Source organism: Oryzias latipes, chromosome 9 (assembly GCF_002234675.1).
Source record: "Oryzias latipes chromosome 9, ASM223467v1".
Lineage (NCBI taxonomy): Eukaryota > Metazoa > Chordata > Actinopteri > Beloniformes > Adrianichthyidae > Oryzias > Oryzias latipes.
Window position 1 is genome coordinate 20207179 of NC_019867.2, and position 24292 is coordinate 20231470.

The 24292-nt window shown below is 40.3% G+C and overlaps 1 protein-coding gene and 1 long non-coding RNA gene across 12 annotated transcripts in view; one reads left to right on the forward strand and one right to left on the reverse strand.

Moving 5' to 3' along the window:
• rimbp2 (RIMS binding protein 2) overlaps nt 1–21851 on the reverse strand; it is a 125029-nt gene extending 103178 nt beyond the window's left edge. For 4 of the 11 annotated variants that reach the window (XR_002873875.1, XM_023958637.1, XM_023958638.1 and 1 more), the window contains exon 1: nt 21606–21849. The gene's annotated coding sequence lies outside the window, so the exon portion shown is untranslated. Of the gene's footprint in view, nt 1–21605 lie in introns of all 11 variants that reach the window. The other 7 variants (XM_023958640.1, XM_023958641.1, XM_023958639.1 and 4 more) reach the window with 4 other exon arrangements.
• LOC111947917 lies at nt 5883–6553 on the forward strand. Its single transcript, XR_002873876.1, has 2 exons — nt 5883–6175; nt 6280–6553. It is a non-coding gene; the product is annotated as an uncharacterized LOC111947917 (long non-coding RNA).
• Nucleotides 21852–24292: the final 2441 nt, after the last annotated feature.

Genomic DNA, 24292 nt, shown 5'->3' on the forward strand with positions numbered 1-24292 from the left:
TGGATATGTTGCTCTTCCTTCTTCTTTCCGTCAGAGCTTGTGGGCACCTCCTGGGCTCTGTGTTGTAATGTCCTGATGACGCCTAGTTTGTGCTGTAAAGGGTGGTTTGAGTCAAATAAAAGGTACTGATCTGTGTGAGTAGGCTTCCTGTACACTTCAACCTGGAGCTGTCTGTCCTCTCCAATGATCACAGCACAGTCTAGAAAGGCTAGGGTGTTGTCCTTTGTGTCTTCCCTGGTGAACTTTATGTTCTTGTCGACTGCGTTGATATGATCTGTGAAAGTCTTCACTTCTTGGCTTTTTGATCTTGACCCAAGTGTCGTCCACATATCTGAACCAGTGGCTTGGAGTAGAACCTGGGAAAGAGTCCAGGGCTCTTCTCTCGACTTCTTCCATGTACAAATTGGCCACAATGGGTGAGATTGGAGAGCCCATAGCACAGCCGTGCCTCTGCCTGTAGAAGTTTCCCCTGAATTGGAAATATGTGGAGTTGAGGCACACTTCCAACAGTTCGCAGATGTGGTCTGGTGTCAGATTTGTTTTGTCTTGTAGCTGAGAATCCTGCAGTAATCTCTTCCTCACTGAAATCACTGCCTCCGTGGTGGGAATGCAGGTGAAGAGGGAAGTTACGTCGTAAGACACCATCGTCTCGTCAGAATCCAGCTGAAGATGTTTGACTTTGTTTGCAAAATCTTGTGAATTCCTAACATGATGCTCTGTGTTGCCAACTAGAGGGGCCAAAATAGTAGCCAGGTGTTTAGCCATGTTGTAAGTTATTGAGTCAATGCTGCTGACAATGGGTCTCAGTGGTATTCCTTCCTTGTGGATTTTTGGGAGGCCATAAATGCATGGAGTGGTATTACCCGGGTACAGTCTGTAATAAAGAGGCTTGTCGATGACTTGATCTCTCTCCAGTCTTTGTAGGCAGTCTATAACCTTTTTCTTAAAGCCGCTGGTTGGGTCTCTTCTCAGTGCTTCATATGTGGTGGTGTCACTGAGTAAGTTGGTAACTTTGGCTTCATAGTCCGCCGCATTCAGGATCACAGTACATCTCCCCTTATCCGCTGGTAAAATGTTGATACTCTTGGATACTCTTTAGAGGCGAAACGTCTTCTAACTTTAAAAACCAAGTCCAGATGACATCCCCTAAACCTACTACAATGGAACCAACCTGGATGAATGAGAGTCTTCATAGACTTACTCATGATTGGTGACAGTAGTTGTCCTAGAAATGTGACTCAGACAGACTCGGAACAATTACTGTCGACTGGTTCCAAATGGCAGAGCCCGTACAGCGGAAAAACGGTGAATGAAATTGGCTTCATTTATCTGGAGCTGGAGGTAAGGCATTTTGTCTGGGTGACGTCACATCCGCTTTGTCCATGTGATATATGTCTATGGACATAACTAAGTTGGGGAACAGCCCCTTCCAGAAATTGTCTGCGCTGTCAGCACCGCCCCCAGGGCAACTTTCTCTGCAGAGCTGGCAAAAACGCTTTTATTTTATATGAACAATATGCACATCCACCTTGGCAAAACTTCGGATGTTGTTTGTTTTCGCGGGCAAAACGCAGACAAGCGGGCTGGCTCTAGACTGACGTTATGAAATGGGTGACACTCACAAGGAGCAAAAGCCAGAGCCTCAGAGATTGAGTCGTCTTCCCGGGTAAGATAAAAAACTGCGAGAACAGGTCATAAAAATTGTTCTTTAGTTTACCAAAGTATATTATCATATATGTGTAAATAGGTTATTTTGAAAGGCTTAAGAACAGCATGACATAGGCCCTTTAAAAACAGATGTAGACTCTGACATACATACATACATACATACTGTAACTCTTCGACCGTTCACGCAATCAATGTGCATCATCTGATAATGACACTGAGAAAAGCAGATTTTCACATCGGCTTTTCTTCACGACAGAATCAGCAGATTTATGTTGATTATTATATTTGAGCACAAGGCTGTTTTTCTCCATTTCTGAATGTACTGGAATTACATTAATTGCATAAACGTTTGAAGAATTTCAGTAGGTGAAAGAATGTCAGCAGTGGAGCTATATCACCAGCATAAAAAGGTTAAATAACACAAAACAACATATTTTTTAACAACATGTGTGTACATTTAAAATAAGTTCAACTATCTTACAAAAAATAGTTTTATAGTTTAACTCCTGATTTCTTTATTCGATCTTTGTAAAAGGTTTGGGGTCCAGACTTTGTAAAAAGTTTGGGACTTAAGGCCCTGGTAGGGTCTCCCTTGGCTAACAGGTCCTGGTGACGAGTCAGACAAAGAGCGGTTCAATCCCCCGTGAACCGCCACCTTAACGTGGTGGGGGAGTTTGAGAGCACAAGTGATCCCAGGAGCTAAGCTGTCTGGAGCTTAAGCCCCTGATAGGTGGAAAAATGCCACCTTCACACACGTGTGTGTTGGTGTGTAATTCTGCAAGTGTTCCAATCCCCAGCTATATGAATCTGGACGGGCTCTTGGTAGACAGGTCCTGGGTGACGAGTCAGACAAAGAGCGGTTCAGAAGCCTCTTATGACTCGAAAAACCGGGGACCAAATTACATCGCCCAGATTGGCATCACCGCGGCCCCACTCTGGAGCCAGGCTTGGGGATGGGGCTCTTCCCACGGGCCGCGGCCAGGCTCAGCCCGAAGTATTGATGTGGGACCACTCTCCCATGGGTCCACCACCCTTAGGAGACCTCAAAAGGGGCCGGTACAATGTAGTTTGGGTGGGAGTCGAAGGCGGGTGCCTCAGAGGCTCAAACCCCGGTCATGGAACTTGGCTTTTAGGACATGGAACGTCACCTCTCTGGCAGGGAAGGAGCCTGTGCTTGTGCAAGAGGTTGAGAGATAATAATAATAATAATAATACATTTTATTTCAAGCGCCTTTCAAGTCACCCAAGGTCGCTGTACAAGGTTAAAATAAGAAAAACAGAATAAAACATCAATAAGAAATTAACAGAGTAAAACATGAATAAACATAAAGACATTAAAAAAAAACAAAAAAAAAACCATTTAAGATAAATACATAAAAAAATGTAGGATAGAAAAACAGACAGACAAACAGACAAATGAGGTTGCGTGAACTGAATGGATTAACTATATCAGTGATGAAAGTCAGGCATGGAAAAAATCCCTGAACTTTTCTTTGAGCGATATGGCGGGCACAGAGCGAAATTTTGGAAAAATACGTGGTCTTAGATGCATTCTGGTGCATTCTAGCAGCTAGTTATTCACTTCTTCATCAAGAAACTAAGACTAATTAGAGCATCATGATTTGTCATTCAAACCCCTAGTTTGACTCTCCATTAAGGACTTGCTGGTCCTAAAAAAGAATTTGGAAAATTGCTCAAAGTAACACAATCCTACAATCTACGCTTTTCCTTAAAGCTGGAAAACATACAATTGCTAAAATATAGTAACATCAAAGCCCCAAATGGCAAAAAGAACACCAGTAACTATGATATTCTATGAAAATACCTCAGTTATTTATACATTATTTCTGCTTTAGAAATGACTGATGTACAACATCCACTTGCACTGTTTTCTCAAACTATAATTACATCAAAATATGGGATCTGCTTTAAACTATAATTCTATAACATAATACATCAATTCTTTAACACCAATACTAAGTAATCTGGGAAATATCAAAACAAACATACAAACTAAGCTAAACATTGTAAACATTATTTTTTAAGGGAGTGCGGGTCCAAACCATCAAATACTTATAATTAATGTCAACTATACTGAACTAAATCATGGTAATTAGGAAATACTAATAAATTAGATAAAGAAACGTATTCAAAATAAAAACTGAAACTCAAAACTAAAATTGAAATTATTTCAAAATGTGGTTTTGAGATTATTTTACACAAAAAAGTATTTGACCTACACTACCTTAAAAATCTTTTTTTTCCCAGCCAAGACCACTTCAATTTGTTTTTTATCGTCTTCTCACAACTGAGGTCGTGACCACGCTCAATAATGACGATGCCCGCCATTATTTTAACACAAATTTGATCGCAAACTCTTCAGATGTGTTTGTGAAAGTTTAGCGTGGGTCCGCCAGTTTTGGTCTGTAGGGAAGCAAGTCACGCTGAACACGTGGGGCAGACAGAGCCAATCAGACCCGTCGACGCATCCGAAAGCAACTAAAACGTCCCGTCATTGGTCAATTAGGCCGGGAAGACGAGAGATGGCCACGACCATAGAGGAAGCGATCTGCGGAGAAATATAGAAAATAAAGCTAAAATTAGCTGATTTCAGACCATTTTTTAATCCGGAAAGCGATTTGTCCGTAGAGATCAGGTCTTTATTTCCCGGAAAGTACGTTCGGTTTGCTCAAAAACCCGGATTTCCGGGAATTCCCGGAAGACTTTCATCACTGCTATATGATTGTTTGAAGAGATGAGTCTTGAGTTTGGATTTGAATAGTGGCAGTGTGTCGGTATTCCGTAAATCTGGAGGAAGAGAATTCCATAGCTGAGGGGCGGAGCGACTGAAAGCTCTGCCCCCCATGGTAGCAAGACGGGCAGGTGGGACATGGAGTTGGAGAGAGGAAGTGGAACGGAGAGATCGGGAGGGAATGGAAATGTGAAGAAGATCAGAAATGTAGGGTGGAGCCAGGTTATGGAGTGCTTTGAAGGTGATGAGGAGAATCTTGAAACTAACCCTTTGTTTAATGGGAAGCCAGTGTAAGTTTTGGAGAATTGGTGTGATGTGGTGTGATAACGGGGTCCTGGTGATGATGCGGGCTGCAGAATTTTGGAGAAACTGCAATTTTTTGAGTGTTTTATTGGGCAAACCAAACAGGAGGGAATTACAATAATCGATCCGAGACGTAACAAGACTATGAACAAGTACTGCAGTTGTATGAGGTGTGAGAGAAGGGCGGAGACGAGATATATTGCGGACATGAAAGTAAGCAGAACGGGTGATGTTATTAATATGAGATTCGAACGAAAGTGAGCTGTCGAGGATGACACCCAGACTCTTTACCTGGGGGGAGGGAAGAACAGAGAAGTCGTTGATAGAGATGGAGAAGCTATTGGATTTGGAAATAGTGGATGGAGTGCCTACAAGGAGGACTTCAGTTTTGGAACTGTTAAGTTGCAGAAAATTGCAAGAGAACCAGGAATGGATTTCTTGCAGACAGAGGGTAAGGGAGGAAGGAGGAAGTGATGAGGAGGGTTTCGTAGAAATGTAGAGCTGGGTGTCGTCCGCATAGCAATGGAAATTAATGTTGTGTTTATGGAAGACAGAACCAAGAGGGAGGATGTAAATGATGAAGAGAAGGGGACCTAGGACAGAGCCCTGGGGAATACCACCAGAGAGTGTGAAGGTGTTTGACATATGAGGTTTAATGTGGATAAATTGACTACGGTCTGATAAGTATGAAGAAAACCAGGACAGAGGGGTGTGAGAAATACCAATAGTTTGAAGTCTGTGAATAAGAATATTGTGGGAGATGGTGTTAACTAGATACCATCTAGTTATAGTCAGGCTCACCTCAACACATAGCCTGGGCTCTGAAACTCAATCCTTAGAGAGGGGTTGGACTCTCTACAACTCTGGAGTTGCTCATGGTGAAAGGCGGCGGGCTGGTGGGGGCTTACTCATGAGCCCCCAGCTCAGCCGCCAAGTGTTGGAGTTCACCTCGGTGGACGAGAGGGTCATGTCTCTCCACCTTCAGCCTGTAAGCCGAACAGCAGTTCGGAATACCCGGCCTTCTTGGTGTCTCTCGAAGGGGTACTGGAAAGTGCCCCCAGTGGGGGACGACGTTTGTTGTGTGGTGAAACCTTTTCCTGTCATTTTTTGCATGCTTTTGTGTTGAAGTTTGTTTTGATGGAGGAAGTCTTTGATTTTTGTTTGCATGCTTTTATGGTGGAGTTGGTTTTTGTGTTTTGTGTTGTTTCACCCCCATGAAGACTGAGTCCCAGATTGGACACACCTGGGTGTCCAATCAGTAAGCTGATGGCCCCACCCATAAAGCTGCACTGGCAGCAGGAGAAAGGGGAGAGCAGCTGGTAGCTGTTGAAGGACACAGCACTGGAGCAAACTGGGTGGCTGGAGCTGCAGTCAGTGTAGGAGTCTTCTCCAAGACAGGAGTGCCACAGCGCAACATACACTCATAGGCAGGGTGAGGAGCCCTGCCGGCGTGTGAGTATCCTCTACCCTTCCAGTGGCACTCTCACTCGGCATATAGCCAGGCCTGTTTACCCCACACAACTGAGATACTCGCAGGATCTATCTTCACTCTGCAGGTAGATGTTGGGAGGAACACCCCACCACGCCTGCGAGGGTGGATAAAGACAAGACTGTGGCTGACTGCAGGACCTGTTTCCCTGGTGTTTCATGGACTATTTCTTTTAACTATTTTAACAATGTTTTTATAAGGTCCCTCTTTAAAGGGTTTTTACCGTTTTTACTACCTTTTTAAACATTTGGTCTTAGTTATTTAGGGTTTAACCGTTTGGGCTTTGTCGTGTTGTGGCTGCATGTTTTTATTGGATTAAATTATTGCAGTTTAAAAAACAATTGTTCCTTGGGTTTTCTGTGTGGCGCTCTTCCCCTGGTCCTGACTCATTTGGGTGTAGCAATTTAACTGGACCCCCCTATTTGGCAAAGGCGGGGCCCGACACGTTCACCTCTCAGCCTCTCACTACCCCTCCCCTCTCCTTCTCACAGCCGTGTGTTACAGGAGACAGGCAGCTGCAGGGATGGTAATTCACAGGTTTCAGGCTGTTACAAACACTGATATAACAGATAATAGGAAACCAATAGTGGCGCAGATTTTTTTCCAAGCACCGCCCCCCATTACATTTGCACACATGTGCCCACTATTGCGCGCGCCCCTGGCATCGCATCAGTTCAATTCAATTTTATTTTTATATCCCAAATTCACAACAACAGTCGTCTCGATGGGCTTCGTATCTGTAATTGAAAAAGTGAAACATGAACTCAAGAGGATCATACATAGAGTTCAATAGGAAAATACTAAAATGAACTAACAAACTGACTAAGCTATACTTGCATCCCTGCCCTTGGACCCCCCCAAGTAGTTTTTTTAGGAAAAACTCCTAAAAAACCGGATTCTGGAAAAAACGAAGAAACCTCAGGGGTGCCCACATGAAGGAGGGATCCTCCCCCAGGACAGACAGGCGATTTACCAGAACTCTTAGAGAAGAATTAACTTATCAAACTCTACAACTATGAAGTCCAGCAGACAAGCTTCATTCGACCGGAGTTGGGGGGGGGGACTCTGCGCGAGTCGAGCAGTGACGAAGTACACGGCCAGGTACAGAGCAGAGACGAGCCAGAGGCAGGATCCACAGCCAGGTGTCGGAGCAGGAGCAAAGACAAGGTGTACGGTCAGGAACAGCAGCACGGGGGGGGGGGCGTGCCCCACTATTTGAGAAGCACTGGACTAAACTAAAACTTATGAATGCAAAATTAAACATAGGGAGAAAGCGAGATGAGAGACAACGCACCTAAAAGATTTTGTGTTGCAAATGCAAAAATGTGTTTTGAAAGCAAAGAAAAAGATTTTGAAAGCAAACATTAAAAAATTTTATTAGCAACTTTGAAAGTTTTTTTTTTTAAATAAAACATTTTGTTTGCAATTTAGGAAATTTTGATCTCAAAACTGTTTGCAATGTGGTGGCACATAAAAATGGAGCTGTGTAGTATTGAATTGGACCTAAAACTGTTATGTAAGAATATCTGCTTTTGCATTCCTGTTTTTAAAATAAAACCAGGAGATGTGGCAGGAGACATGATTCAGACAACACCTTCATTAGTTTATATCACCATCACTGCCAGTGTTTTTTCCGAGGCCTCCTGGTGGAAATATCACTTGCTTTGTTCATCAACACCCAGGAAGAAACTGCTAAGAACAAAGCTTCAGTTTATGTTTTAGCCAAAAGATGTCACCCATAACATTGCCCTCCGTCAAAACAACAGCCTGCCAAGTGGCGAGGAAATATGGGAGAAAGCCAGCAGTCCCACACACACGAATGCATATACACACACACACACACACATTTCACTAATTCTCCACACACAGGCACCGCATTGAGGTCTAATCGATGGAGCTCATTCTTATTGAACCACAGACGTTGGGGGAAGCCGGGGGAATTACAAGCAGCCTCCACTGTGAGATCACAGCCTGAAGGAAGCTGGTGGAGAGTAAGCCTGCTCCCCCCGGAAACCTGCTGTTTGCTTTCGACAATTTCGCCAACAACATGGTGTAAGCTCACCCTGTTCCTAAAATTAATTTGAATGGTAAGATCAATCAAATTACAGTTTTTGTTGATTTTTCACAAATGTTTACTGACTTTAAAAGGTGCGGATGCAATGAGCTGATATGGAATTGCCTAGTATCTTATATTCTGACTGTTGTCCATTCAGACTCCCATGAATCCTTTGCTCTATAAAAGCATTTATGCAACAAATGTACTAATATCATCATTATTCCATTTCTTATTATTTTCAGGGTTGAGAGATTGTGAAAGAGGGTCAACTTTTCAAAAATAAAGCTTCCTGGTCTTCTTTTAATAAACAATACTGTCAAGCCTTCTGTTGTAATAAAATGATTATTTTTAATAAAGAATCACTGTATTCCCTGTAAAAGGCATGTTGCCTAGTTTTTTTATACATGGGTACAAGTTGTGAAATGTTTTAAAAATAAATGTGTTTGCAAATGAGTCAGCTGTGTGTTAGTGAAAAAAGAATAAAAAGGTCACACATTTGTGTAAAAAAAATCTTAGCTTATGTTACACTAAAACTCAACTTTTTGAAAAATGTTTGATGGAAAAATACACTATTCTTGACAAAAGTGAATGGTTTTGTATTGTTGTTTTTTTTAATCAAACTGTTTTTTTTTAATCAAGCAGCTTCATTTGTTAGCAGATCTGGATATTTGCCCAGATTTGAGTAGTGATTAGGGTAAATCTCATCCCTCTTTCGTGACTTGAAGAGTGACACTGAAACACAAAAAAATTACCAGACCAACCCAAACAATCTTAAGGCTGATTTGGCAAAGGCAATCACAAGAGTGCATAGATCCCTCCAAGCTTAAAACAACATTTGTCTCTTGGTTGGAAAGATCCTCAGAAGAAGAACACGAAAACCAAGAACAGGTCAAGTACTTTCACAGCAATCTTTAAATTTGCTTTTAGGGCCTTTATCATGCTTTTTCTTAAACCTTATAGAGTACACTATATCCATATAGATGATAATAGAAAGAACACATTTTTATTAAATACAGTAGTTATTTTCACAGCTCATTTTCCCACCCCGAAGTGAGAGAACTCAATCTCTGAGGCACCGGCTTTTGCTCCTTGTGGGTGCCGCCGATTTCATGACATCAACCTAAAGCCGGCCTTAGGTCTGCATTTTGCCAAGGAAAACAAACAACATCCTACCTTTTGCAAAGATGGATGTGCATGTTGTGCATATAAAAGGAAAGTGTCTTGTGTGGGGTAAGACAACTATCAATAAGAAACGTATTTATAAAAACAAAATTGTGCACAATTTAAAAATATATATATGAACACAACGTTTAGTTTTATGTTTGACATGTTTGTTTTGAATACGATTTGTCTCTGTTTTGACCACGACTCTTGCTTGTCTTGAGTACGAAATTTCCCTGGTAAACAAAATTTTTTACAAGGTTGAAGGTATATACATAGAGTCCCAAAAAATCTATTCAACTGAGTGAGCATGCGCTTTGAGGCTCATTTACTAAACTAAAACAGAATTTAGCTTTTTAGAATGTTTTTGATCCCCTGGCAGGGAATATATCTTGATACCATTGTTTTGTTAAATAAAAAAGTGTAAAAAAAAAGAAGTAAATTTTCGTAAAAAAAAAAAAAAAAAAAAAGGTAAGACAATGATGAAACAAAGTAAGAAAAACCAAAGCAAGCAGCAGAGGGTTCCACACTTCCTTGCTGCCAACGCTCTCGACAGGGAAGTAACAGACAAGCGAGGAGGGGTTTCCCACTGCCGGCCAGTTTATTAGCGGGACAGGCATGGCGGGCGCGCTCAGCTCCGGGATCTGTCCAGGTGTAGCCCGCCTTCGCCCAACAGTAGCTGGGACAGACTCAAGCAGCACAGAGACCCCGAAAGGGATATTGTGGGTTATTAAAATGGATGAAAATGAACAAAATCAAGAAAGCTGACTCTGAGCTGGCGCATTGTTTACATGATCAGCTGTTGATGCCTGAAACAAAATGCGGCCGGAGATCGCTGCATTATTATCCATTTATTCAATTTTCAACAGTGCTGTGGTAACAAGATAATTTCCCTGTTTTGGGATCAATAAAATTCTAAGAATGTATTATTTTATTTTAATAAAATAGACATCAATACATGGGGCAGAAAAAAACAAAGATTCAGTCAAACTCACACAGTTGATTTTGAAGGCCCTTTTCCATTGGAAAAACTGTATTCACAGGTTGGTTGATGTGCTCAGTGCAAATGTTTGAGTATCATCTTGTAGTCTAAACAGTCTCTCAATTCTGCTGCAAAGTAAAGTAAGTGACTAAACAGATGTTAAACCCTTGGTGCTTGCTAAAATTGTGCTTTTTCTGACAGTCTAAAACTACTTTAACAACCAAATGTTAGACTAACTTAATCAATGTCCACATTGACTGAAAGATCATAATTTAACTGTGTTGCTCTGTGATGTTTTACACCTCTTTGTTTATTTACTCCCAAATTCTGCAACAGAACGGCCAAATGTCGTGATCAAAAATGAGACCAAAGAACTAATTCGAGCAGAGCCTCACAAACCCACACAAGTAAGAGATGCCAACAAAGTAAAAAAAAAAACAACCACTCTTCATGTTCAACCACTTAGTGAGAAACGTTGATAGCGCAACCTAGACTTTTTGTTAGTTTTGAGCTACTGGCTGGATACAATAATGCCTCCCTTAAATAATTCATTGCTCCAGTCAGGTGGAAGCAGATGCTGTTTTTGTGTCATAGAGAGAGCACTGTAACATGAATCAACTACAAAGAGAAGGACTTTATGGATTTAGAATGGAGGCTAAGGATAAAGCAGGAGGTGCTGCTCCAGTTCAACATGCTGTTACTCCATGCCACGCTTGTACCTAACCCTGACATTTGTGGTCATGGCAGAGGATGACCTTTTCTCTCCACGTTTTAGTGCTGAATTCTAATACCATGGTGCTGTGTGCCCTCCACTCGTGGGAACAAGCCATGCTATTTTTAGCCACATGTCCCCAGCTGCACATATACAACCTGGGGCCAATGGGTAATTAGTGTTTGCTTCTTATGGCAAGACGCAGTGCTAGATCCTCCCTAACGCATAAAGACATCTGGACAAGGACTGTCTCTGTCCTGCCCTGCACCCCAACAAGCCGTACCTCCCAAATTAAAAAGAGCACCTCTTAATCAATGTTTACAGCATTCAAATCTTTAAATAGTTCGAGTATAGTACTATTAGTAGTAATAGTACCAGTCATCTGATACACTCAGACAAAATCCCATTTATGCACAGATCCGAGTTACAAGTGCACAAGAGTTTATGAGGCTTTTTCATATCCTTAGATTTGTTCAGAGATATTACAGTTAAATGCGGCTAAAATGCTGGGTCGTCAGAGTTTTCCTATCAAACACTTTGAACTTATACTATGAATAATATCTAAAAAAGACGTGACATTTTTTCCACATTCTTAAACAGATATGCCCCAACAAATACGATTTTTTTTAAAATGTCTAAATTACATGTTTTGCTAACATGCATCACTTCTTTAAAATGTTTTCTAGAACTAACTGCTCTCTCTCGGCAGCGTCACCCAACAACGCCTCCAGCACAATGCTCTTCTTCGAGCACTGGTCCCCAGTCACGACGATAACAGGCAGTACCTGGTACTTCTTAGCAACCGGAAAATGAGGAAGTGCACAGACTAATCCAGTGAGTCTATTTTTTTCTGTAAAAGTTACTCGCACAATTTCTGTAAACATCTTCAGCTCTATAATAACGGTTCACTCCATTTCCTGGGTTTTTGTTGTTTGTGGTTGTTCAGATCAAAATCCTCACAGAGGGATAATTAGCTAAATGTTGTGCACTCTTGAAGAATGATCATTCAGCTGTACATTAGTTTATTTTATTTTTTTTAATTAGTCAATTATTCCTCTGTTTACAATCTGGGTTCGGACTTCATGACTTTTACCATCACACATGCTTTTTGACTTCACTCTATCCAATCTCACCCACACACAAAACTCATCTCTTTTGAAGATAACTTCCCTGCATAAATATCCCTGCACTTTAAAGTCTTAAATCATATTATAGTATATAGTATTATTGTGGTCCCCCACAAAAAGATACATTCAAAAACTCTGTGACTGATTGGCTTGTTGATTTCCAAAATAATTATTTCTGAAAATAAATTGATTTTTAAAACTACATTTACTTCATTTTATATGCAAATTTTAGTAAAACAGAATGAACTAAGTTGCTGTTTTGTTAGAAAAATAATGAACACCAGTGAAACTCAAATAATATTAAAGCATTAAGGCAGTTGAAGGGCAGAAGTCTCACGGTAATCCTTTAGTGTGAGTCTCAAACATAATCTAGTGTATTGATATGTCAGGATGAGCAGTTATTATGAGTCTGTTTAGTAGTCTGCATGTCATGGTGACCTTTTTTAATTTATTTTAGTCAGGGCAAAGCTAATTCAATCTACCCTATTACAGCTTCTTAAAGCAATTATCTTGTGGCCCTCCTCATTGATGGGCTACTGTGCCAACAGTAGATTGGACAAACTAAACCCTTAGAGACTAAAAAGATAAGTTAATCTAACCATCAGAGTAACAAATGTGACATGTTACAAACAGAAAATGCTGTCTAACAGATTATTTCAAAGTCAGGCTCTTTCTTATTTTTTTGTTTTTATCATACTCCGTGGGAATTTTTCTTCCCTGGGACATAGGAATAAATTACACACCCACATAATCACAAACATGTAACTGCACAGTACATTAGGATCCTATTAATCACTTCCAGCTTTTAAAAAGGGGTGCAGAAACAAGTGTGCCTTTAACACGTTGGCACAGTTTGCTTGTGGCAATGCCTGCCAATATTGTGATTTCAAAGATTAAGCAATTAACCTCCAACAAGATGGACAGTACAGAGCAGTGGTGATCCCCGATAAAAGACATGAACATAACAGGGGGAGTCCAACTATTAAATCAGACATCAGAGGAAATTCTGTTTTTTAACCAGAGATGGCATGTGTCATATCGCCTGCAAGGATAAACATAAAAAAAACGTTTTTGGAAAGTTACGGTTTAATTAACTTTTAACATGAACCCAGGCGCAGACTACAACCAGTATACACAGTAAGCAAAACTGACAGCATTAGTAGAAAGGCAGAGACTCAGATTGAATCTGTGGAGATAAGCTCTTTTATTACAAAACAAATCCTGACAAATAATCATCACTGACGGTGGATTTTGGTAAGATCTACATAATCTTTACCAACCCCCACTCCCCGAGATGTTTGTCTACCTTTGGGAACAGATCTAAATAGCCTCCAGACTCACTGAGCTGACCCTGCTGCCTGTCTCTGTAAATGTAAAGTCATGAAGGTTTTGTCTTCGAAAGATGCTTTTTTTTGGCCAGGATTACACAACGGGATTCGCTTTTCATCTTGAATTGTAAATCAATAAATGACACCTCATCGGAGCCTATCACCATAATACAATGCGATCATCTGAGCCTGTCACCTTTTCTATGGCGTATTGTGTTGATAGACTCCAATGAGCCTATCACCATGAAACACCATAGTATATAGTATCACAGGGGAGATGGAAACAAACACGCACCTCCACACTCAACCCGACTAAAGATTTTGAACTGAATAAAAAAAAATGTGTACCACATAAAATCCATGGGCTGCAACAATGATCTTAGCGGACGATTCATTTCTTTGTTTGAAAAGACATACTATTAGGCCAAATCACATGTGTGCAGCGGCATGCAGTTAGGGGAAAATGGATATAATTTTTTTTTTTTAAAGTAATAAAATAATAAATAATTTTTTTAGACCTGTCTATTCTATGATTACTTTTGTCTGTGTTGGTTTTTAACATTTCTTTCATAAAAAATAATTTAAAAAACAAGCAAATTTACAAATTTTCTGTTCAAATACACCAGAAAGCGGCATGTGAGGCACCAGCCACCTGTGCCTCACCTGCACTCAGCCTGTGCTGCACACACTGACTGAGCTGCAGCTGATGCATGCACTTTACTGTTTTGGTCTTTCTATCAACATAAAAGATGCTTAATTTTTAATTACTTGATTTGCTTATTTCCTGCCATTGATGCCAAGTTTGTGACCCATCTAGTCTTTTTTATTCACTAAAAATGTGCATCAGAAATACACTAGGTGAGGCAACGCAGTAGGAGTGGCTCAAGGCAGAGGGGGTTGGTGAGCCGAGAGAATGTGACACGGCGAGTAAGGAATAATAGAATTAGTGGTAGCAGGTCAAATGCAGCTTTCAAATCATTATTTACTATTGTTTAACATCATTTTTTAATTGAAGGATTATGTGTCTAAAGTCAGGAATGTGTGGAGACACGACACTGGCAGTAATATCCATTGAGACAGAGACTTTTAAAACTAAAGAAAGTAAAGGAACACTTCTACAAACAGGTTATCCAGAAGGAGCGGTGCATGAACTTCATTTATAGGTAAAAGTTAGTCGATAATAACAATTTTGGTGCTTTTTTTCAATGCTATCATCTTATGGATGAAAAATGTTGAAATGAAATTTTAAAGAACACACTTTAACTGTTGCCTATCAAAATCAAAACTACTCTGTAGGGTTATATATGTTTGTAAAGCTGACTGATGTCAGTAAGGCATTGTCACTTTATATGTAAATTACTGGTGGAATACACTGTGGTGATCTCTGGATGAAAAATAAAAAAAAACTGTATTTTTGTTTACATTTTTTGTAGTTTAAAGAAAAACATGGTCTTTCTATGAATATTCATACAGCCTTAACCGTGACCAACATTTTACCCTTTAAATTAGATATCTTTTGTTTTACCCTGGAAAGATTTTTAAAGACTGCCTGTACTTTAGGGAGTTTGAAACAATGTTGTTTTAGCTTTTAAAACATCTTTTAATAGCTGTTTCTTCATATTGCTATTTTTGTTTGCTTGTTTTTTCTGACTGCAGCTTCAAAGATTTCATTTTTGTTTTGCAAAATCATAGGAAAAAAGTTTGGAGTCCTTTTAAGAATTCATCTCAACATCAATAGTTTGGTTTTCTTTTTTTTTCTTTGTAAACAAAAAGGTTGGTGTCACTAATCTGCCATATAACTTTTTTTATAGCACTACCTTTTTCATGCTAGGTTTTCTTTTGTGTCTGGAAATGCTTTAGTGTTTACATAGTCAAAATTTCCAATAATTTTATTGCAGTCCTAAATCTCAACTGTGACAGTTTAGTTAAGTGAAGTAGCTTCCTGGCTGTTGCACTGCTGTCCTTAATAACATACAGGATCACATAATTTGCAAAGAAAAGCTCCAATTCTAACACAGCCTAAAAGGAAGGTCTGCATGTTTTTGCTGTGTTCATCAAATTTGTCCAAAAAAAGTTAGTTTCAAAGAAAACATGCAGGATTCAACTGTTGTCCAATTTAAGATGAGGTGTGCTTGTGTAAAAACAAAGTTTAGTTGGGGGGCAAAATGGCATTCTCCCAAAACATCTTCCATAAAGCCAGGGTAAGATTTCTCAAAAGCAAGAAATTTGCACAAAACACATAAAGACAACAAGAGCGGGTAACTTTGTCGACCTAAAATATTGGCAAGCTTTTTAAAAGTCCTAGCACACAAAAGTTGATGTTCAAGAGTGACAGCTTTCTCTACTTATTTTTAAATCAGGCCTTGGGCTAAAGAGCATTCAGTCAGCAAACGATGGGACACACTGGGGGGTTGGTTCAGGACTTTGATAGTGTTATGCATATCCTGGGTAAGAAAGTACATCACATGAGTACATGTCAGACCTCTGATCATGTCCAGAGGTGTGAGTGCAGCTACTATAATCCCAACTGGAGGAAACCACCACCTCCTAACCCTGTCTAATCTAGATGGTAAATGATGTTTCTGGTACCACTGAAAACTACATGAGAAGGCACAATCTTAATTCGGCAAGAGAAGTTTAGGTCGTGGTACATCTACTGGAATCTTAAATCAGATGGAAACATTTTAGAAAAATACTTGATGACTTTTTTAGATTAGAATAGCAGAATGCTAAGAACCAGGCAAAGGGAATTTTGTTGCCGCCAGCTAACCTACAAGCTGAGATCCACGGGTTTAAGATCAAAGTGGCAAAGAAGAGGCTCAAACCTGCAAATGACAGAGAAGCAACTTTGCAAGGAGAAGATGTTCAGTAGGATCAAAAGCTCTTTTCTGAGAACATTAAAACTCTGCCTTTAAAAAAACTCCTGCCACCACTCAAGACCAGGGTCAATCATCTTGACTGTGAAAGGGGTAAGTGCCACAGTCGTGCAACTGGGGAGCCTCTTGGGAGCAGACACCTGCTCAAGGGGGCACTGACTTGAGTGACTAAGACTGAGGTGACAGTTAACCTGTCATCATGACAGCATACGACCAAGATAACACAAAGGTGTCCCCAAATGTCCTTGAGAGGACATTCAAGCACAGACTTGAACTCCAGAGAAGGCAGAAAATGGAAGTTTACCAACTCTCCTCCAAACAAAGTGTCATTCCATTGGAATGAACTTGATGAAATGGCTGCCAAAGGTGGTTTTTTTTAAGTTTTGATATTTTTTGAAATTGTAATCACCACACTCTAAAAACACTTTCTGACTCTTTTACCTTTTTTTCTTTTAAATCTTTTTTTTTTATCTTTTATCTTTTACCTTTTCAAAGGTTCAGAATTTGTCACAGTCAGTCAGAGAGTCACAGTCAGCCATTCCCAAACTAGTGTTAACAAAGCCATCAGATGCAATGTGGGTTCAGGGTCTTGCCAATGTCAGTGGACATTCAAAAAGAAACTGAAATTGAAATTGAATAACTACAATGGCCATCCCTGATGATGGTTCACTTTATAAGGAGTGGAAATGTTAAAACACAATTCAAAATTTCAAATTTATCTTAGATAATGTCAAAAAAGTGATACATTGCTTATATGTAATATAAGAAAATGTGATTTACAATGGATAAAAGATGGCTGACTGTTTGGAAATACAAGGGATCAGCCCTCTGTGGTGTTAAATGCAACAACCACATCTGTAGGAAAATAGAAATATGAATCTGTTTTACATCATGCAGTGGTTATGCACGTCTAACCCTTTAACACCGGAGTTTTAGCTTTAGTGCTGACATTATTTCGAATATCGTAACTCTTCTATCGTTTACACAACAAACTTAATTCCAATGGATTCTGAAGAGGAGAAAAACAGGAGTGGTTACAGTACATCAAAGAGCATGTGTTGTTTAGGTGTCACCGATGACATCTCCAGTGTTAAAGGGTTAAAGGCTTCAGCTAAGATAACCCTTAATCAATGGGGCAAGTTCTTCATGTCTTGAATGTCTTGTTGCATGCATTGCCCATCTGAACCGCATAGGAATAACTGATCAACTCCAGAAGCAACCAATCAGGAATGCAGTCAGATTCCTGAAGTGACAAAAGGGGTACTTTATTCAAATCTCTCTGTTATGTTAGCAGCCAGCCTGTGTCGCATCAGTCAGTCAAACTGCTGACATGACGACAGCTACTATAGTAGCATATCTGCTTGCGTTACATTGGAGCTGTGAGAGCTAAGTGGTGTAACTTAATCATGAGGTGAGTGTAAACATACACATGTGCATATGTAAGGAGCCAGACTGCAGTGCTCTGTATTTCGAGACATATGTACTTAAACACACATTTATGGGTGAGAGCTAGTGCTCGTAGAGAATATCTGAGTGGATAGGCACTCATCCGGAGGCTTAACAACTGCATAAATGTAAAACTGTCATCAAATGAAGAGACTCTGTTGACTCTCGAGAGGTAAATGGTCTGTCGTGCTAAGGGCCGTGCAATATTCAGAGCCAGTGGTGAGGTTGCTGACAAAGATAAAGCACTTTCACTCTGCTGTCACAGAGTCTCTTGGAGCCATCTTTACAGAGATTTCCCAGTGAAGACGGTGTTATGTAATAGCAGCCGTGGACCCTGCTGTTCATATCACTAATGCCTCACACTGTGGCAGGGTCACGTGCTTTATCCAGGCCACATCCAGGTGCAAGCAGCAGCAGTCTTCCAGCTGTTCCTACAGCCTCATACTTACTGAGCCATACCCCCACTCATACCCCTGTAACTCCCTACAGCTCCACAACACAAGGACATTTTTGATATGGCCAAAGATGAGTGTTTTCACTAAAATGTAAATGCATTTTGGGTAAAGTTATTCTTTTACTTTGTCATTTCCGTCAGGTGTCAAAATCATACCATATGATGTGTTTTTTGAAGTTGCTTGTATTTCATGATGTAAAAAAGGTTTATTTTGTCAAAAGCTTTGGAGTTCCTATTCATACCAGAATCACTGTAAGAGAATTAAAAGAAACACTGAAGAAATATCAAATACATTCACTGCATGCTGTTTTTACACACAAAAATATCTGTTAGAAGTGTACCCCAATTTTGCATGCATTATTTTTACATTTTTTTCACACCATATTGTGATCTGCGTCCTGATTAGCTAATGATCTTTTCAATCAATCTCCTCTGTGCCAGGTCTATTGTACGCAATCCATTCAGTTTGATAAATGTACTTAAATCATCACGATCAGATTTTTGTTTTCGATTTCTAGTACTGGACTTTTTTTGCTATGTGAGTTTGAACTTTGAGAGTTTAAGTGAGAAAAGTGTGAAAATGTCTGTCTGAGACAAGGGTATAAAGTGTGTGTTGAGGGGTTTTTACAGCGTTAAAACATCAATAGGATCAAGTTATATTAAGAATGTAACCCTGCGATAAACAAGTTGACACTGTAATAATGACAATTGAAATATTTTATATTTTGTGAAAAGTACATGAAACACAACTGCAGGACCAATCCTCAACTTTTAACCCAGATTGTTTTTTAAAAATAAAAAAATATGTACTGTGAATAAACAAAAAGAAAACAGATGCCAAATACACAACCTGAGGCCCATGTGCCTCAGAAAAACCTAAGCAAAAAATTCTGCCAAAAATACCAGGCTAAATATACTCCAACCTAACCAGCAAAAGCATTTAGGACTAGATTATAAGAAACACAAAAATTAAATGAAAAATTGTGGGTGCATGAAACCTATAGAGAAAATCCTGCTCCCTTATTATACCAGTTTTTTATTTTTTTAACATAGGACCAACTATGAGCGAAAAAATAGATTTAGTTTGTAGAATTTTTTTAAACTGTTATTTCCACATATCAACAGATACATTTTAGATAGTAAAATGGTTGTAATACAAGAGTTACTAAGCATGTAATGAGTAAAATATTATTAAAAATTCATCAGTTATAACTTACACTAATTTGTTACAGCAAATAGTACTATGTAAGGCATTACTCTTGGAACTAGTTTCTACCAACAAAAAAAAATAACTGACATTTTGTTGTAAATGTCTAGTTAGGGCGGCACAGTGGTACAGTGGTTAGCACTCTAGCCTCACAGCAAGAAGACTCCCAGTTCAAGTCCTGGCTGGGGGACTTGAAACAGAACATCAACAAGGGACCTTTCTGTGTGGAGTTTGCATGTTCTCCCCGTGCATGCGTGAGTTCTCTCCAGGGTCTCTGACTTCCTCCCACTGTCCAAAAGCATGCTTCATAGGTCAATTGGCAACTCTAAATTGGCCATAGGTGTGAGTGTGAGAGTGAATGGATGTGGATATGGATATGTGGCCCTGCGACAGACTTGCAACCTGTCCAGGGTGTCCCCTGCCTTCGCCCACAAGTGGCCGGGATGGTGGCCAGCAGCACCGTGACCCCGAAAGTGATTAAACGAAGGAAGATGAATGAATGTCTGGTTAGATTTACTAGTCACTGCTTTTACCAAAAGATATTGATTACACAGGTCAGTATCAAATGTAAACTAGTAAAAAAAAAAAAGACATGGAGTTTAGGAAATAACCTAATACTGACCTTGAGTTTATTTTTGTTGCCAAATGTATTATATAATATAGCCTACTATTATTTCTAGGAATAAAATCTAATTTTGTTTAGTGCTAAAGCGGCTATTGTATAAAATATTGATTGTTGAACTGGGTTGGGAAAAAAATCCAGTCCAATTCTTTATTTTTTTCACCTTTAACTCTGTCCACCCATGCTTATGCAGCCCCTTTCCTCATCATCACCTCCAGTATCTACCTCTTAATACTTTTTTTCTGGCAGTCATCTCCATGGAGAGTGAACAAATTTGGGTTTGAAAGATGAATTTTGTTCTCCCGTGTGTCTGTGTGTTGTGAAGATAAAAGTGAGTTGCCAACAGCTCAGGGATAACCAGGGGAATGATGGATGGTCATATGTTCTTATCAAGGTGGGCCGGACAACAAATAGTTTGAAAAAGAGTAAAGTGGTAGAATACACCCTCGCATCAAAGGTGTGAGGCGAGACCGACAGTCCCTGTTATGGAGGCTCATTAAATGCCTGACCTTGGGAGGCAGCAGAAAAAGCATTTCTATTCATGCACAAAAATAGACAGCATTTTTCTGTCATATGGAGAATCACAGCTCAGCCTTAACTGGCAATTCCCACAGCTGAGACAGGCTTCTGTGAGTGCCACCCTTAGAGCCTTGCCCCTTTGAAAAGTGAACTTAAAAAACAGTTGGTACAATATTAAAGGGTTTAGTTCTTCATAAATGCCTCCCATAACACATGGTATCATTCAACCTCATGCACATGGAGCAGTCCTTGTAGTTTGCACATAGATGTATGATAGCAGCTTCACAGAGCAGCAGATCCACCTAAGAGCTTGGATAACAGCTGACACCAAAAAACCCATTTCAAGCCACAGTTTTCCTTTAGACTAGTTTTTGTACTGTAAGCTCATTTAACAATTTTCATCTCTGCTGAGTACAATCTGCAAAAAGCCTTATCTGATTGGCATGACGGTGACAAGAGAGGCAATATGAAACCCAAAAATTCTGTTACATCACCCACAGATGTTAAAGACTGCTCTCACCAGGGTAATAAATTTCTTTTTTATTTTATATGGCAGTGTCTTCTAAAAGGACAAAATCACTGAAGTGATAGAAAAATGCAGGCACTGTATTCCTACTGCATGCAAATGATGTATAATGTCCTCTGAATCTTCTCTGATTAACCAGCACTCTTGCTCAGAAGAGTTAAAAACAGTCCGATCCATCTCCCAGCACATGCACACAAGGACAAGTGCTGGACAGGAAGGGTGCATTTCCCCCAATTTCCTTTTGCCTCTGAGAAACATTACAGCCATCCTCAATCCCTCCAGAAGCAGAGGCAGCAGCAGCACAGGGAACATGCAGTCCGGACAACAAGCCCTTACTCAGTAAAACATGCACAGCTTGTCAGCCGACAGCACATTACCTCTGCAGAAAGCTCCGATGAAATGGCAGGTGCTTCTCACAGTGGTGGAAGGGCTGAAAAGAAGCAGTCAGCAGCAGACGATGGCTATTGCAGCTATGTTGCATAAAATGGTTCATCAGTGCTCGGCAGAAAGAGGCACAGAAAGAGAGAGAGGGAGAGAGCAACATTCAGCAAGCATCATTCAGCTCACACGACTGTGGCTGTGCAGCAGAGCACAGACATCATAACGCCCCCTTCCTTCCTCCCTCTCTCTCGCTTTGGCTCTCACGCACACAGACTCAGGCATGCAGGAGTGCAGAGGCAGTGCAGCAGCTCTGAGCATGGCTCCCTCTCCAGGATGTCTTAGATCAGGGCTGGTCAATCTATGTCTTAATGTCAGCAGTCACACTTGTAGGAACATGCAACCACTGTGTGGCCTGATCACCTATCAGCTACTAATAAGCTGTTATGATTGAAGCTGGCAAGGTCATGTGAGGCTGTCTTGCGTGCCCACTGGTCCGTGCTCCCGGTTTTGTTGCAGAGCATCTAAGCTGTTTGGATTTGCAAACTGACACAGGAACACTGCCTCGTCATGGGTCATTGTGCCACACAGATCCTGAGGGGCTGGGCTTGTCAAACCTTCACTCTCAGCACAGAGGTCCAGACCAATCAGCTATCACAAACAGCAGTAACATCATTACTATCCAATCGTGGATCAGGAAATCAAGTGCAGAAGGGTATTAAAGAGGATTATTTGGGCCATCCCGTTCTTTTTTTTTTTTCCTTAACTACATGGAGAACTGGAGAGCAGCACAGCATGTACACCGTGTGCCCTCTGTGGTTGATAGTGGTGATGCACCCTGAGAGGAGCACTGAGTTGAAAAGGGGGCCAGAACATGCATGATTTCCTGACTGTGGACACAGAGGCACAGCATTAGTTTTCTGTGTCCCACCCAGCAAACATGACAAATAATTTTTTTAAACTTGACTTAAAAATATGTAAAAGCTTTCATTGATCCTACAACAATGAAAATCGTGTTTTTGCTGTTTTTAACACGTTCTAGTGGGATTTTTCTTGGGATGGAGAACAGTCGGGCGGCAGTGGCTCAGGAGGTTAAGCAGGTCGTCCAATGATTGAAGGGTCGGCGGTTCGATCCCTGCTCCCCCCAGCCAACTGTTGTTGTGTCCTTGGGCAAGACATTTCACCCTCCTTGCCTCCAGTGTGGCTCCACTGGTGTGTGAATGTGAATGTGTATTTCTGTCAGCATGCCCCAGGGCAGCTGTGGCTACAACAGTAGCTCATCATCACCAAGTATGAATGTGGAGTGAATAAATAATGGACACTGTAAGCACTTTGAGCATCTGGAAAAGCGCAGATAAATCCAATCCATTATTATAGCATGTATAAAGAAAATTCAGCCAAAACAAAATTGGGTTTTTTAAATTATATAATTAATATAATTATATAATTTTTGCTCGCCGCTTTTGTTGCATCAGTAATGTTAGGTTGGGGTTGTGAGGGGTAGGTGGGGGTATAGAGTGTAAAGGGGATGGGGATGATGGGAAATGAGGGTAGGCTTACTCCGCACCACCAGTCCAGCCCACAACTCAGAGGTGAATTTCTAATGAACTCCTGCTGCTCTGCAGGAACTGTGTCCAACACAGATATTTTGGTTTTGGCTAAGAACAGCATAATCATAATTGGGGGGATCACTTTTACAATAGATAAAAAGATAATTGAAATGGGACTTTAACACAAGAGGGAAACGGATGATCAAAGAATGGGGAGAATGTTTGATGTTTTTGAAAAAGGCTTTATTATCATTTATTTTATGTTTAAGCCCTTCAAAGGTCAGATAAAGAGAACAGCTAATCGTGTTAAATGAACACTTTTATCCACCAATGTGCTCATTGATGTAGCTGAAGCACACATGTGATGAAGCTTTGTCAAAATGCAAATGACGCCCAAAGAAGTATTTTTAGGGCACATCATCAACAGCTGACTTTCAATTGATGGAATGGAGTCCATGTCTATGGGGGCATTAAAGGTAACCAAACCTGTGCAGACAGCTGTCAAATGATGTCAGATGGAAGACAGGGAGCTCCAGGCTTGATTCAGGCAGCCTGACTGGGACACATTTGGAGGCGTGAAATGAGGGCTCTGACATTTTCTTGATCCTGCATATACTGGAAACTTAATGTGGTGCAACCAAACACAAAGAACGCAGCCAAGTATACAGTCTAGAGGAAGCCGAGGTCATGAATACTGAAGATATCAGACATCCCTAATATGACAAAACAATTCATCTTTGCTCAGCTAGAAGTTAGCCGGTTTTGTATCATTCTGGTTTTTTTTCAAGCAGTAACTCTACAGGAAATCAAATCTTTCCCAGAGGTTTTTATGGAACAACATGTCGTTCTCATTTTTTTCATATCTACAAGCAAATTTCTGCATGTGCAGGGCTTATTCAATTAAACACATAACTCTGGTTTCATCAATTAGAACATTAAAAAACAAGGACAACATGTTCAATCGTTACATCCAAAGGGGGATATTTGTTCACCTCATTTGGCTTTTAAATTGACAAAAGTTATAGCTTCTGTGGTTTGTTTGTTTCTTTCATTTATTTTTCCTCATAAAAGAACCCAATTCATGAGATTTTCACTGAATATTGAAGTCTGTCAGGTGAATTTGTCTAAATGAAACC